Source organism: Epinephelus moara, chromosome 16, assembly GCF_006386435.1.
Source record: "Epinephelus moara isolate mb chromosome 16, YSFRI_EMoa_1.0, whole genome shotgun sequence".
In the NCBI taxonomy this organism is placed as follows: Eukaryota; Metazoa; Chordata; class Actinopteri; order Perciformes; family Serranidae; genus Epinephelus; species Epinephelus moara.
Genome location: NC_065521.1, coordinates 18,045,484 through 18,061,996, shown reverse-complemented (window position 1 = coordinate 18,061,996; position 16,513 = coordinate 18,045,484). Strand labels below are relative to the sequence as shown.

General features: G+C 40.4%; 1 protein-coding gene across 2 annotated transcripts in view; it reads right to left on the bottom strand.

Annotated features, from left to right (window-relative positions):
• Positions 1 to 16,513, bottom strand: part of LOC126402688 (helicase ARIP4-like) — a 99,584-nt gene that overhangs the window by 69,604 nt on the left and 13,467 nt on the right. The window contains exon 1 of one of the 2 annotated variants that reach the window (XM_050064856.1): positions 6,303 to 6,468. The exons of the other annotated variant lie outside the window; for it this stretch is intronic. The gene's annotated coding sequence lies outside the window, so the exon portion shown is untranslated. Of the gene's footprint in view, positions 1 to 6,302; positions 6,469 to 16,513 lie in introns of those variants that run through there. 2 annotated transcript variants of the gene reach the window in all.

Genomic DNA, 16,513 nt, shown 5'->3' with positions numbered 1-16,513 from the left:
TCAGCAGCAGGAAAATTATGCTCGCATTACTCACAAGCTTTTCTCTGTGCCAGAGTGTAACAATCATAAACTGAAACCACAGACGGCTGCCGTGCCCTTCATTATCAGTTGTGGTTGGGTAAAAGCAAGTTTTTCTGTTCCTTTTTTTGTTTTATAGAGCTATAATTCTGTTGTGTACAACAAACATCATAATCATTCTTTAAATTCTCAGAGGAACACAAAAATATCATTACCAATGTCGCAATCCACAGAACCACTGAGGAAACCTTGACATTACAGAAATTTAAACAATTTCGAAAATGACTTTCTCAATGCATTTCCCAACGACAAATACATGAATCACATGAATTCACCAAGGCCTCTGAGTTATAGTTAAACGTTTCCTTCCCCTACATCTACCGCTGTAAACAAGAATTATCGCCTTAGCTGTCTGGCTTGGATAAAAACAAAGGCTTTAAATAATATGCACTCCCACTCAGATGAGCCCAGACACACAGTATCAAAGCAAGGTTTACTCTTGATCACCTGCCAGCTCACCTTGCATAACATTACACAGCAGATTACACAACAGGTAGCTCCGGCCAAGTTGACTTACCGGCCTGACAGGGCGGTTTTATAAGCCTCATAAATTCTACCAAGCTGGCCTTTATGGACTTGTTGCTGGGCTGAGAACCAGTAACCAAGGACCTGGTCAACTCGCTTTTACTCTGATGTCCTGGTTTCGCCCAAAACATGTGTACATGACCACAGAGCCTATTTGAATAAATGGACTGTAGATTTTTTCCTATTAAGAATTAGAATTACCATCTGTTGCCTCTGCACACCCGTCAGGCTGCAGGTACAGTTTACAGTTTCCATGTTTTCACAGACATGGATGCTTCACACACTTCTTCAACCTGGCAGCACAGAAGATCTATACAATCAGCACAGTTTTAAGGTGGGCACCCAAGATTAGTGTCACCGATTCAGTATCTGACCAAATGTCTCCTCTGTTCATGAGCTATGGCATTAATGGCCAGAAGTGTGTTTGCAGAACATTATGTCACAGTGAAGTTGCCCTTTTGCATATAAAATATCAACACTTGATCCTCGAGTTGTGGCCACTGAAACCTAATCAATTCTTAATTCTTAATTCCAAGTGGACGTTTGAGCCAAACTTTAAGAAAGTGCCGTTAAGGCAATTTTGAAATATCACGTTCATGAAAATGGGACGGACGGACGGATAACCCGAAGACATACTGCCATAGTGCAGGTGATGGCAACGGCTATCACCTGCACTGAAGCATAAAAGTGTCCAAAGGAAAACATACAGACTTGTGAAAGATTTCTTAAAGAACACTTACGACAGCACTGTGGAAGTGGAATTCTGCAGTGCAGTTCAGATGATGGCAGCAAGTTTGAGAGCAAGGTAATCATGTTCTCATTGCATCTCATTTTATTCCACTCATGTTCGAGGGAGTGAAATAAAAATATCCCTCATTTTCCTGTGAAACCTCCTCAAATCAGCTCAAGGACTGTGTGGAGGGGCCCCTGACCCACGCACTGGCAATCACTGCTGCAGCACTGATCCTCGTCAAGACAAACTTGTTTCCTACCATGGGTTAGGGAAAGATAACCCCTTCAGCTAGAGGAAACCAATATTTACTGTTGGCAGATGACTGGTCGTAGCCCTAGGTTTTAGCTGCTTTATGTGACCCAAATGTCCTACACAACTTGCTCCCGAGAACTTTTTTTGTGGCGACACAACCATGTCAATATTTCTACCAACATTTCTACATATAAACATAAGCTGCTTTAACTAGAGACCATCTTGTGATGGAATCACACCAGTCGTGATACAGTGATCTGCGAGGTAAAATTAATGTGGATAAGGGGCATAGAGTGGATGGATCAATGGCCCCTACCTACTTACTACCCCTATACTTCTGGCACTCTTGCTAGGATCACACCCATGTTCAAACTCGGCCTTCAATATGACTTCTGGCGACCTTCGTAAATGGTAAATAGACTGCATTTCTATAGCACTTTTCTAGCCTTGGTGACTACTCAATTGTCATTCACACACATATGCATACACTGATGACAAAACCTGCCATACAAGGTGCAACCTGCTCATCACTCACAAACATAGCATAGCCATCAGGAGCAATGTGGGTATCCTTCCCAAGGACACTTTGACATTTAGATCAACCACTGACCTTTCAATCGGAAAACAGCCACACTCCCTCCTGAGCCACAGCCACCATTGCTTTAACCATACCCATCTTCAAACTGGGCCATCATTATGATTTCTGCTCCACACCTATTAAGTGTTGTGAGGGCATCTTGCACGGTTGTGATGCTATCCTGGTGACAAAATCTGTCCACAGACAGACATACATACACCTCGCAAATTACTCAAGAACTCTTTGGTGGGAGTTCAAACTACAATAGTTGTCTCCAGGACACACACAGACTCACAATGCTATAAACAACACATACCCCACTGTTTCTGCTCGTAATAAATTACTCTGTTTTCCCTTTAAAGACTCTACAATTAAAGGGACTTACACCAGGATGTAAAATACTTCTGAAAAGTTTATGTGAGCATAAAAAAAAGTAAATGACATTAAAACAAGACTAAGAATCTACAGCTATGCTAGGAGCTCTGTGAAGCTGTACTCAGGCACAGTGGCGCTTTGAAGTAAATGCTAATGTTACCATGCTAAAATGCTGATGTTAAGCAAGTTTAGTGTTTAACACATTCACCATCTCAGTTGAGTGTGCTGATTCTGCTAATTAGCACAAAACACAAAGTACAGTTTTGCAGAAATTCGGTCCAAAAAACAAAGTTTTAGATTTTCTTTAAATTTGACCTCATGGTGGCAAGAGACAAAAAATGATGGGGTCTTATTGTCTTGCATAGCCAGATCTATCTTGCACTGTGCTTGCGCTGGAGAATGCTCTGGCAGAACCCATCATAAGTCCCCACAAAGGGTGAAAAAAATGCTATGAGTTGTTTTTATTTCTTAAAACCATTCACAATGATCTTGGATGGCACTAAACCAAGAATGGAGCTATGGTGCACTTGCAAAATTGTGTTGAGAAGAAACCTGTTTTGGCAGAATTGCAAGATGCTGGCTGACAAAAGGCCTCATAAAACATTGAAAAAACATGTTAGCATGTAGCTTGCTAGCTTGGAGGTTGGTGTTTTATGCACAGCGCTAACACACTGTGGCTACAGGCCTTGCTATGTGAGACCAGTTTCACATAGCAACAGGGATTTTGAAAATGGTAACACACAGGAAACAGAATGGGAAGAGATTCCCTCTAATATAGGCAGCTAATAGCAGGCTTAGTATACACAGTCTAGACCCTGTGATCCAAACCACCAATGTTTTTACAATTTCAAAACCCATTGGCTGTCAGTCTGACAACGATATTGCCTCTGGGAGCAAAGGCCAGTATTTTGGGGGTTCCGGTGTGGCCAGCAGGTTATCTGGGCCAAGACTTTGTCTTCCATGCTCTGGTCCTTTTGGCTAATCTCTATAAAGATATGTGCACATGAATGCAGATAAATAAAAAGCTGATAGAAAGCCATCAGCAGACAATACAGGGTTCTATATTAATGCGAGTGGATCACAAATCTACTCGCCGCTGGTCAATTTTTACTTGTCCCTATTGTTTTATTTCTTCGCAATTAGCAAATAACAGACTAAAATGAACTGTCATGTTCAATCTTTATTTAAGCAAATGAATCAGAACAAGCACACAGTGGTTCATAGATGCAGAGCAACAAACATTCTTGTATATTGAAAATGGCATGATAATCCTCCTTCCTTCTCCCTAAGGATGGATTCATTCCTCACTAACAGGCATTCTCTAACAATACCCACTCCACTTTTAAAGATAACTGAAATGCTCTCTTGCGCTCAGCTCATAAACTTTGTCTTTACCTGCCACCATTTTCTCTTGGTACTGTACATAATCAACTCTTCTGAAATGAAGATGAAGTAAGATAGCTACTTTCATCATCAGCTCCGAAAACAAAAAGATGTGTTTAATCCTTTTCACGTCTTTCTCAATTGTGCAAGTGAGCTGTTAGATTTAGTAGTCTACTGGCCCTTTACTCGCTGTGGGCAATTGGGCAATCCTTACTGCTGAGCCTTGCGATAGCTGCCGGGTATCAAGATTGCATTTCGGCCAATAAATTCCACCTCTCCATACAAACTGTCTACCTGCCGCTCAAACGCCATTGGTCGATACTACTCGCACTACAAGACAGAGATCATTAATGTCCAAAAGGTTGTGGCAATTTATAACTGTTGAGATATTTCAGTCAAAACACGAGCATCACAAAGGGCAGTGCTGTTATCACCTTATCAACCAGAGAAACACACTGTTGGGAAAGTGCACCACATTAAATTGGGAACAAGCACATACAGTACTTGGATCATTCTTATGCAACATTACATGCCAGGGAAGTGTTGGCTGCAGATTTTGGCTGGGAGGCCTTTATGTGTGCCTCTTACTTGTGAACATACTGTTTGTGCATCTATGTCTACAGTTGCCACTCGAAGCCAAACAGAATAACTATCTTAGTACTGACATGGAAAAAGCTGTTGACAGGATGTCACACTGCCAGGAACGTTACTGGCACCAAAGTAGATTGTACTTTACCAGTGAATTCAGTTAATTATAAACTCTGCTTGCAATATTTTTACCTTCAAATTGCACAAAAACATGTTGCAGTTGCAGTGCAGAGTGCATTACCATGTATTTTATGCCGAAAAAGGACACTGTGAGGAATCTTTCTTGTTTAAAAAACATTCCCTTAAAGTTATCTGACATGACTTCTACATAGTCAAATGCTAGTCACATGAAACTGCCAAAGACATACTGTACAGCTTGTTATTAGCCCACATAACTTGGGAGTCACAGCCAAAAACCGCTTGATTCCTTGCCATTGGGCTTTATGTAACTTTATATACCAGAGGAAAGTAGGCCAAACTGTTCAGTTCATGTCAGGCTTTAACGCTGTAAAATAGCAGTTGCATAACACACAGTATATGTTTGCTACTTTGAGCAGCTCCATGTTGGTCCAACTTGTAGGTTAGACTTTTTTCTTAACTGACACAAGCTCTTACATGATTTATTAACACCTGTTCAACATCAGGCATTCCAATGCAACCAGCCTGCAATAACTTTGTGAGGATTATGTTCAATGTTTCTGCAGAGTGTGTATTGATTCAGTTTTATGAAGGATGTCCACTGGGTGTTCAAAATTATACAAACACATTAAAATGTAATGAAACCATCCAGGTGTGTATAAATCCTTGGCACACTTTCAAAATGAGGTTTCAGAAAGGTTGGATTTATTGCAGGGTTGTTGCAGTGCATTGCATTATACTGTTGGGTGCAGGTGTTTGTCTTGCTGTGTCCATAAAAGCTAACTTCTCTTCAAATGTCACAATGTGATGCTTTCGGCTCTGCACTGATCTGACATTCTCCACAGGGTGCATCATGGTCGAGTCTTGTTGTTTTGGCATTGAACTAGACAGTTTACACGTGGAGCAGTCAAAGCCCTGACAATACAGCAGGGTGATGTTACAGTATGTTTGTTCACAGGGTTGCTGAAGTTATATTCTGCACATTGAAAAGTGAATGATGGCACTTTTGACTTTGAATGCAACTGTTTTCCACACTACAACATAAAAGCACTTGACATTTGATCAAAGAACTCATTTGATTGCTGATACCTCGCGACAGTGAGTGGTAGTAAATATCTGTGCTGTACTGAAATGGCTTAATTAAAAAATTGCTTATTTGTCGAACACATTTTAATATGACACAACATATAATCCTTCAAGCTTTCATTATACCAAATACCATTTTTTAATACTATGGTCTGCATTTTTTCAGCGATGGCTATTCAGAGTATTTGCATTCTGTAATCACCTGTAGTAGTTGTCATTGTTACTGGCGGGGTCCGCCTTTACAGAGCGGAAATTAAATTGCCTTCACACTCATAAGGGAATCACAGGAAGAGATGCAACGGACGGATGTAATGTGGTAAAGCAAAGCTGGTGCATATGTGCGTTTGATGTAAACATTTAATCACAAGTTCTGTATCACTGTCAGATGACACTGTTGACTGCCTGTACCACAAAAAACTTAAAAATTAAATATGCACAGAAGGGAAACTTCATCTGTGCTACAGCTGCTACCACAAACTTACATTCAAACATTAAAAAACTTGTAAACGGAAAGTTGAAATCTTAACAGGGAATAAGAAACCATCCGTGTTTCACACCCTATCTTACCTTACATAACCTCACGCAGCGGGCCAAGGGGGTGTTCCAAGGACGTCTGATTCAGCCAACATGGCATTGTGGAGTACGATATTGCTTTTGGCTGGGCCAGACGGAGTGAGAAGCAATTTAAATTCAGTGAATATGGAAATGCTGATGAGGGCAAAATATAAAAAGCACAGAGGGGGGAATAAAAATAAAAAGAGGGAGGCATGAGGGATGATGGGAGAGATGGACAAAGACAGGAAGAGATGTGGGAGTGGGGGTGTGTGTATGGAGAGGCAGGGGGGAGGGGAGCAGTCTGCTCTGTCTGGTGTCCTAAAATCACCCCCCATGACCGAAAAGGGGAGGGGGTGGGATAACCTAAATTTCTCTGGTAAAAAATAGGACAACACTGTAGGCTGAACCAGCGTGAGGTTATAAACATGTGGGATCTCCTCCCAAAATGAGTAATCCACCAATCTGAATATCTCAAGGCACATGGACACAAAAGCTGGAGCTGATGTGAACGATACTGAGGTCTTGTGACATAATAATCATTTAGAAACATAATTTCTGGGCAATGACCAAAACTGTCTGTGTTTTATGTTATTAAAGTGAAACTATTCGAGATTTTTTTTCCCAATCAATAATGTTTGCACAATTAATCTCAAGTAGTTTTTCAAAATCTGCATATTTTTTTTTTTTTTTTTTTTTTACAAATATTTATCAGAACTTTGCTTGTTTTTTATATCAGCTACTCTATTACTTTTTTGATTCTCTGATTAAATGTTTGGTCTATGGAATATCCCGAAAACCAGTAAAAATGCCAGCACTCAAGATGTCTTAACATAACAGCAGCAAATTTTCACATCTGTGTATCTGGAACCAGGGAATGTTTTGCCTCGGTTAATCGACCATAACTATTAATTAACTATGAAGACTGTTCGTTTAATTTTCTTTTCATCGACTAATTGTATCAACTTCGTAACCAGGTCTTAGTAAAATGTCAATTTCAATATTGACAATGAATACATCCCCTTTTACAGGATATGAAACTCAGTCAGTTGGCTACAGTAGTGCAGTCCATTTACTTTCATTACCTGCGACCAACAGCTCAATTGTTTGCTCTATACATCCGCCGGTCTACAAATTTTCCCACCCCTTGGCAGCTACAGTTTTCACCCTAGGAGGCTGAAACCTGAGTGTGTCACAACGAGGTCATAACTATTGTAAATTGGCACTCGTTTCCTATTTATGCTGCAATAATGCTTTGGTTTGCATGAATGACGGGTACTTTGAGGTCCCTTTGTGAGAAGGTGGTTCCAGGTGAATAACAGAGGGAATAGATCAGGCTTATGTGTTTGTCACTTTCTTTTTCGTTTTAACCCACACCATGATCTTTTCCTAACCCTAACCAAATGGTTTTTGTGCCTAAACCTAACCAGACCTTAACCACAGGGCATCATGATGATTTCGGAACAGACTTCGGAACATTAGTTTAATATGGTCGGAACAATGGGATGTCGAACCAATGGGCTGTCGAACTAATGGGCAGTTCCCAGTTCAGTGCGCTTTTACTTGTAATGTTATTCAATGCATGAGTTGACGATGTGAATCCATCAGCACACCAACTTTGACTATTATTTAAGTATTTGTTGTCTTTCTTGGATGACACAGACTTTTAGTAATGAGGGCATCTTCAAGAGTAAGTAGAAGAGTAGAAAATATATATTATTTCGATCGGATCATGTGACTTGCCTGAGCACAAATCCACTATTTTTAAATATCCCATTGAGAGAGACTCTCATTGCAGCCTGTTCTATTTTGTTCTGAAAATGTAGGTGTGCAACGTCATTTAGCGGACAATAAACGAGGTGGAGATGTTCCAGCTACGTCACCAGTGACGGGAAAATATTACCTTACCCTGTTTCGTTAGCATTTTTATCTTAACAGAGCCGTACTACCGTATGGTAAACATCTACTCCTTCTAAAGATGATTTCTGATTTCTTACGACTCAAAAAACACACACTAACACAATGGCCAAACATTAACATAACTTAGTATTAACTCCAGCTCCATGTAAAGTGATCAAGAGGATGATTCCCAACTAATGCTCCACTTACATCTTTATAACTGCTGATTTATTAAATCGGAGTTCTACTGTGAAACATAACACCAAATTTAGCAGAAGACCTCAGTTATGTCAGTATTATTAAGCAGTAGTAAAAAATAACTTCATATGAGAGAAGTGCAGCAAATCAGCAAAATATTCTCAGACTAAATGACTAAACCCAGAATTCAAAGTATGTTGCTGAGTGTATTAAATAACAGGAATTTCCTAATGTGGGTTGAGAATGCAGTCAGACAGGGAAAAACAGGGAACATCATGTACTGATGTTGGGTGACACACCTGCTATTCTTCGCAATGTCTTGTGAAACTCTTTCGGTTAATATTTCTGATGTCCTTCCAAGCATGTGAAAACATAGTGTATGCAATAAGAGCAGGGTGTGCAAGAATCATGTCCCATCGTAATTCAGTAAGGGAGAGTGGATATCATTTTTCAATACCGTACAATACCTGGTTAAACGGGACAGGTGGCAACCTATTCCTCTCTGTTGGTAGCCAATATCAAACTGTAACAGTGGTTACAGGGACAATCCTTTTTATTCTGGGTACATGTTTATACTGTTGTTGAAGACACAAATTGAACTTTGGGTGTGTTCCAAATCACTTACTTTTTCTTTTTACTTTTAATAGGTACTGCAGCTGCCCCTAAAAAGTACGTACTGCTGCAAGCAAGCAGTATGCAGTCAGGACTTACTACTTTCTTATGGCCTGAACTTTGACTTTGCTTTTATATCGTTATCTTGAAGAGAAACAAACACCAGAGTTCACAAAAGACAGATCAACCTGAAGAGATCTATTGTTGTTACTTCGCAGTGTATAAAGTTTAACTTTAAAGTTAGAACTGCACAGATTGTAATTCTAACATATTATATTGACGACAATGAAATTACATCTGCAGTTCTCTGTTGTTGTCATTTTCATAGTTATGTCCTGTTGTTTGTGATATTTATTATTATTTTGTTCACTTAAACAATTAATATTCAATCAATTCAATTGAGTCAATGTGACATACCGTCTGCTGTGCAGAGGATTATGGGTCACAATAGCCAGAAAAGCATGCTGGCTTACATACAGCTAAATCTGACCGGATGTAGTAGAACACAGGGCTGTTTCAAGACACTCTGGGGGCCCCAGGCAAGAGGCACCTTGAAGGTCACCTTGGTCGTTGTTGCAGTGTCTATAGGGGTTCCATCATATTGTCATTGATATGGACCAATGTCAGCCGTCTCTGGGGGCCCCCTTCCAGCTCGGGGCCCTAGGCAATTGCCAAGTTTGGCATACTGCATTCTAGAGCATTAACAGAAAAGTCGATTTGTCGACGTGTCGACGTCAGTGGCACAAGTCGACACCCCCCGGGAGGAGTTGACAAGTCGTGTGTTTTTTCCCCCTCTCTGTCTCTGTGTGCTTGTGTACGGAATGCAATCGCTGCCTCTGATTGGCTTACACTGATACTTTATCCTTGACTAAGTGAGCATACTCGGGCGTACTATAAGCGGAGCAGACTCCAGTCATTCGGGCTTTCATAGTCAAGCGCACTTCTGTGTTGTAGTTTCCTGTAAAAATGATCCGTGAAAAATCCCCACGATATCACTGGTGCGCGGAGCGGAGTCCGCGCGGTCGTAAAATCTGAGCTTTGCGCGCACAGGGCTTGCGGACGTCCACTTTGAGTCCGCGCGGACCTCTGCAGAGTCTGTTCTGTGTACGTTCCGCCTGAGTATGTTCGGGCCTTGACAGACACACATCACATGTGTGGAGATACTTCACTTTCCTCCGCCGTGTCAATGTGATGACGTCATCAAATGACTTGTCGACTCGACTTTGACTTTATTGACAGATAAGTCGACCTGAAAAAAATCAAAATCAAAATTAATGCCCTACTGCATTCGACATACTACGTATTGGGACATACTGAGTCTTTTCTGGCATACTATACAGTATAGTAATATGGGTATTGGAACGCACAGTTAGTCTGGTTGTTAGTATGGCGGCAAACAGCACAACAGGTAACCTACCAAGGCTCTGCAAAGACACTTATAAAATACATATTTAACGTCTTAAATATCTGTTAAAAAAAAGGAAAAGAAAAGAAAAGCAGTATTTTCTAAACTGTAGGCAAATTACTTTCATAAAGAACCACTGCTGGTGGTTGGCCACCCTGATTAGCCACTGGGACTAACCATAGACAGGACCAGCTTATTGCTACTTTTGCTATCTCACCGTAAGTTGCGTCCATCATCGTTTCTATAGTAGCGAGAATAAGGTGGACAGGGACTGCCCAACCAAACAGAACTGCTTACTGTATTTATTCTTTCTTTGTTTAAATATTGTACAATCTGTAATAGAATACCCAGACTGGCAGGAATGACGCAGATTGTGAAACTGTACACAAAACTGAACCCTTCCTGATCAGATATGGTATAGTCGTACATAAAGGCCGAGGCTTGTGACTGCATTGTTGTTTTCCAGCATCCTTTAACCTTCCCTTCAACCCACCCTCTCCAACCATAACTAATTATGCGCCTATGGGAGGCTCTGATATTTAATATCAGTCAGTCATGTGCTCTGCTGTCAGTGTGATGGAGGCTCTTCCCACAGAACAGCTACAAATATCCAAAGCTAAACAACAAAAGTCTAAAAATATGACGTGATATTATCATGTACACACACCTTAGACCTTATCTTCTGGTACATTTTGATTTTATGGGGTGAACATACAGACTCCATACTTTGTATTACATCACTGCCCCAGTTTGATAACGCAGGTGCATTCTTATACGGATGTGTGTCCTACTGAGGGTTTATTGGATAAAATGCTTCACATATGCACTCAAAGAGAAACATACCATGTAATTACCCCTTTACCTCTTGAAAGCCCCCTGAAGGAGAGAGGGAAAGAGAGGGAGAGAGAAATAAAAACGAATGATAAAGGAGGGGGGCAGTGAGAAGACAGCTGCTTGCATAAGCTGCCTTACATAAGATCTGGCTAATAATGCCACTGTTCAGCTTACGAGAAAAAAAAAAAGTTGTACAAGATGTATGCCAAGATGCAAGGACATTGTACACACACACACACACACACACACACACACACACACACACACACACACACACACACACACACACACCTCTAATTTCACCACTTCTCCCTCCCTCTCCTTCACAGAGCTTGAAAGTCGGCTTGAAAAATCACCACACACTCTTTTTATAAAACACACACATACACACACACACACACACACCTGCATTTATAAAGGACCTTCGCTGACATAATGCGTTCCCCTGCTCCTTACCTTTACTTTAGCCTAAAAATAATACCAGACCTTAACCCTCAGGTTAGAATGAATTTCCCTTAATATCCCAAAACGTCCTTACTCTCAAGGTCTGAAAACCCAAAGTGGTTTTCAGACCTTACCAAACGCACACACACACACACACACACACACACACACACTGGCCTCGTACCCTGGGTTCATACGTCAGCAGCGTTGAACAGTGTGTACCAGGGCCTCATTATAAACCCTGCAGGAGCTCAAGGCAGATTTAAACAAAGGTGGAGACAAAAGAAAGAGAGTGGAAGGGGGGGTGGGGGCAATAAAGAACCAAGAAAATGAACTGCATCAAGTCAAACTTGTCTTATTCGGCACGATCTGTTCAGATTAAATCACTCTCAGATTTGCTTAGAGTTACAGGCTATTTTTTAAAACGAGCTCTTTAGAAATGACAGCATGAAAGACTGAACAGAGGCTTCGGTTCATAATTTGAATTAAAGAGGACTGACCATGGCTGTTGCATATTAAAATGCCTTTCCCTTGCACCTCACCTTCTGCTGAAGGTGTCAACACGTTACTTCACAAATGGATGTGATCAGGAGATTAAACAAAAGCAGGAAAATTAAAAGGCAACCCTGCCAGAAAATGAACAAAAAACTAATTGAGTAGAAACAATCTGCTTGAGACGGATATTTTCATTAAATTCTCAACCACTAACAACAGACTAGACTCCTCCTTTGATAAACTCACTAACAGACCAACAGTCTGATGATGCACTACACCGAGGTCAACTGACCGAGCGCCGGCTGCTGTTTTCAAAATGTACGTCATTTGCAAGAATAATAATGCCAATTTGTGGCTCTGAAAATGGATAACTTAATTGTGTAACACCTTGCTTTTATACTGGACTGGCTTACAGACTTAGAAGATCTGCATCACATCCCCTCGCTTGTGTAAGAGAATTACACAATACTGGATGCTGGTGGGGAGGGAGGGGGTTAACCTATCAAGTCTATCATGCTTTTATTCAAAGGCACCAGGACACACAGATACTGTTCAAATACACACTGTGTTTGCAAAATCCTCTACCTTTAGTCCGTGTGTGTCAGTGCAGCTTGCTCTCTTAGGTTTACGTCTCTTCATTATCCCATGCAGAGGCTTAATACTGAATAGTGTGGTGGAGCGGGGAAAAAAAAGATTCTGCTGATGTGGACAGCATTGATGATTCATGACAGGATTTACTGACTGGACATCAGATCAGGACAGGGACCTGATTACCACAAGTAGGCTAATGATTATTTGTCCCAAATCCTACATACTGACCCTATACAGTACATTCTACATGATACTTGTTATGATAAACTGTTTTAGCAGTTTGTAGTGCTCCCTGTATTGCTTCATTGATACATATTGATCCTGAACAATAACACTTTTAAAGATTATCACTATCTTTTTTGGCATTTTTCCTTTATTGAACAGGACAGCTATTAGAGTGAAAGGGTGAGGGAGTGAGGGGATGACATGCAGCAGAAGGCCATGGGTTGGAACTGAATCTGCAGCCGCTGTGGTAAAGACATAGCCTTTGTATATGGGGTGCCTGCTCTACCAGGTGAGCTAGTTTACGCCCCTGCAATACTTTTAATACTAATTTTCTGCAGTATCGACACACGCGCTTTGTCACTCTCTGTTGTTGTTATTGTTTACTACAGTCATATGCTGTTCTCTGCTACTAATCAAGAAAAGAAAAATCATCTTTGTACTTTTATAGCCTTCTTATATTTATCTTTTAATTAAAATGTTTTTCCCCCATGGTAAACAGAAAATAGTATCAAATATTGATATTGTTCAAGGTACTGTAATAAAGTTAGAAATTCCAGTATCGTTGTAACACTAACAGCTTAAAAAAAAAATATATTTTTTTTTTTAACAATGTAGCGTAGGAAATAATAGAATATTTATTTTTGGTTTTCCTCTTTTTAGTATGTTTCGCAGCTACCCACAATTTATTTTGAGGTTTTCCAGGTGTGAGCATGGACGTATAAAGAAAACTGGATACAGCGTCAGAGGGGGGGGCCCTGTTCATTCCTATGGAAATTACTCAGTGGTGCATGAAGCCAAGAAAGTTTGATTTCCTTGTGTAAAATTATCCGAATATTCCACTGTGCTTCTGCATTGTTGGGCCAATAGAGCAGGTGAACTCGAGACTTCCACCAGCCGAGCAGCTTACTTCCGGATAAGCACTCCACTGCCTTGAAGCGGGATAAAATGATTTTATCATGCTGCTCTTTTAAACTTGCAAAAAGTTATAGGATAGAACCTTACAGTGAAACAGGTCATTTCACAAGGGTTGTGACACTCAAAAAAAAAAAGGTTATCCACTGATTAACAGACATCTCTTTACAATTTGAGTCTACAGGGAAGAGTCTTTTTGGGCCCAATGGCATCACATGACAAATAAAAATAGTAATGCCACAGTTTGGCTGACACAAAAATTGGAATCCAAGTTGGGCGCTGTTTCAGGGGGCTTGGGTGAGCAGTTTTCTTTGTGCAGTGGATTGTGAGAGAATCCTGCTCATCAACAGCACACTCAAATATAAACCGTATTTAGTTTGCATGCTGTTTGCGAGAAGATTTAATTTGTCACTTCTAAAGTGTGAACACACTACATGAAAAAAAATCTACTCAGCATTAGTGTGTAGTATGGAAGTAGGACAGAGCATTTGTCCACTAATCAACTAATTAATGACGTATCAAACAATGTTTCAGCACTGACTAGGAACCCAAAGAATTGTTTTGTAATCTTTAAAACACACCGCACTGTGTTTTGCATCAGTTCAATGTCCAGTATTCACATCAATGTGCAGTATTTGCTTTGTTTGCAGTATGTCATATCCAAATAATCATGTCTCAGAGTTCATATACACTTGGCCTCAACCAAGCTAATATTATCTGATGTGTAACATGTTCTTCTAACACCTGCAGCCTGCTGATTCTAATCTGGTCCTGCAGATCGCTCAGATCCAAAACATGTTTTCCTAATTCTGTCTTTAAACCTGTAAATACCTACAACACGGACAAGTTCATTCTGGATTAGCCTGCATTTAATACTTTGACCTAAAGGTCTCACACAAATTAGTGACCTGGATCAGTGAACAACGCTGACCTGCGGCAACTCGCTTCAGAGGATATTTTTAAACAGGTAAACCCTCGAGCCAATCCCACCCTCCCTGGGTGTCATCTCTAATCCCCGCCCACCTGTGCTCCCTTTGGCCTGCAGCATCTCAGCACAGTTTAACAATGAAAACAAGAAGAAAAACAGAAACCACACCCAACAGTGATCATATCTCTTGTTGTGGAGCTTTTAGAAGCCAGACGGGGAAAACAAAGGGAATTCTTCGAAATTCCTACTGACAGCTGAAGTCAAAACACTGTGTTCATTTTTGTTCTGACATCTGCACAGCATCAAACCAAGAGCATGAGCACGTAACTAATGCAGGAGGTCACACACTTAATCGATACCTTCTGAGCCCATGGTTGAACTGGGAAGGGATTGAGAGGCAGCGAGGGAGGGATCAGAAATCACTGCCGTGCCTGGATGATCTCTAATTGGATGCTACTGGCTCTTCTACAGCCAATCAGTGAGGGTTTAGAGGGTTCACTGGGTTGCTTTAGGTTCACATGAGGACACTGGAGGGGAAGGGTCTCCTCTGCGCAACCCATCTGACCCTCAGCTACAATAGGAAGCGCCTTATCCTACAGGCAGCCTATACAAAACTGCTGTAAAAAACCTTGAAGAATTTAGAGAAGAAGACTGCACAGACACTTAAGAGTTAAGTAAAAAAATTAAAGATAAAATTAAAAGCAAAACAGTTTATGTCACCTGTGCCCTGATGGTGTAACAACACAAGTTGGTAGTTGGAAAACAGCAATCAATTATATGTTGTTTTTCTGAGTCATGATATCATTTTTCTTTACAGGAATCAATTTCCTTCCACTATCAACATCTTAGACAGATTCTTTTTTAAAACCATGTTGGCGAGCCAGCAAATGTTTATCAGAAGAAATCCAATCTCAGATTTTCCCATCTGTTTCTGCCAACCTTATCTTCCCTCTCAGGTTTATCAGATACACTAAACATCTAAAAAGGGAATGTGATCCAACAGGGAAAACCAAGTGTGGATGACAGACTAAAGAATAGATTGTGTCAAAAGGTGGATTGATTGCTGAACCACAAAACAACAAACTGTGATCAAAGACTTAAGTCTGCAGTTGAGTTTAAGGTGTGATCCCTTGTTACTGCCTCTTTATAGACTTCTACATCTTTTAGAAAGCTCTGAAATGATCAGTCAATTAGTGGATCAACAGACAATTTAATCAATGACATTACTCTGAGAAAAGTTTGTCATTTAAACTACTAATTTAACAAATAACACACACTCACTGCTTCCTGCTTCCCTAATGTAAAGATTTTTGAACCGTTGTTTGAACAAAACAAGAAATGAAGACAGCACCTTAATCAACAGATTAATTAATTAACAGATTACTAATTAGTTTCCACACAGACTTGAAAATAATCATTAAAAACAGTCCTTCTCTTACTTACACACACACACACACACACACACACACACACACACACACACACACATATATCAGGGCTTGACGCTAACTTTTTTCCCAAGGAGCACATGTGCTCCTAAGTTGAAAAAGTAAGGAGTGCACAAAGAACGTTAGGGGCACAATGTAAATTGATCAAATAATGTGTTTTCCGTAATAAACGTGATGCAAATAGACATTTACAAGCAAAATTATTTAATGAATTTGTATACAAAATGTACAGAAA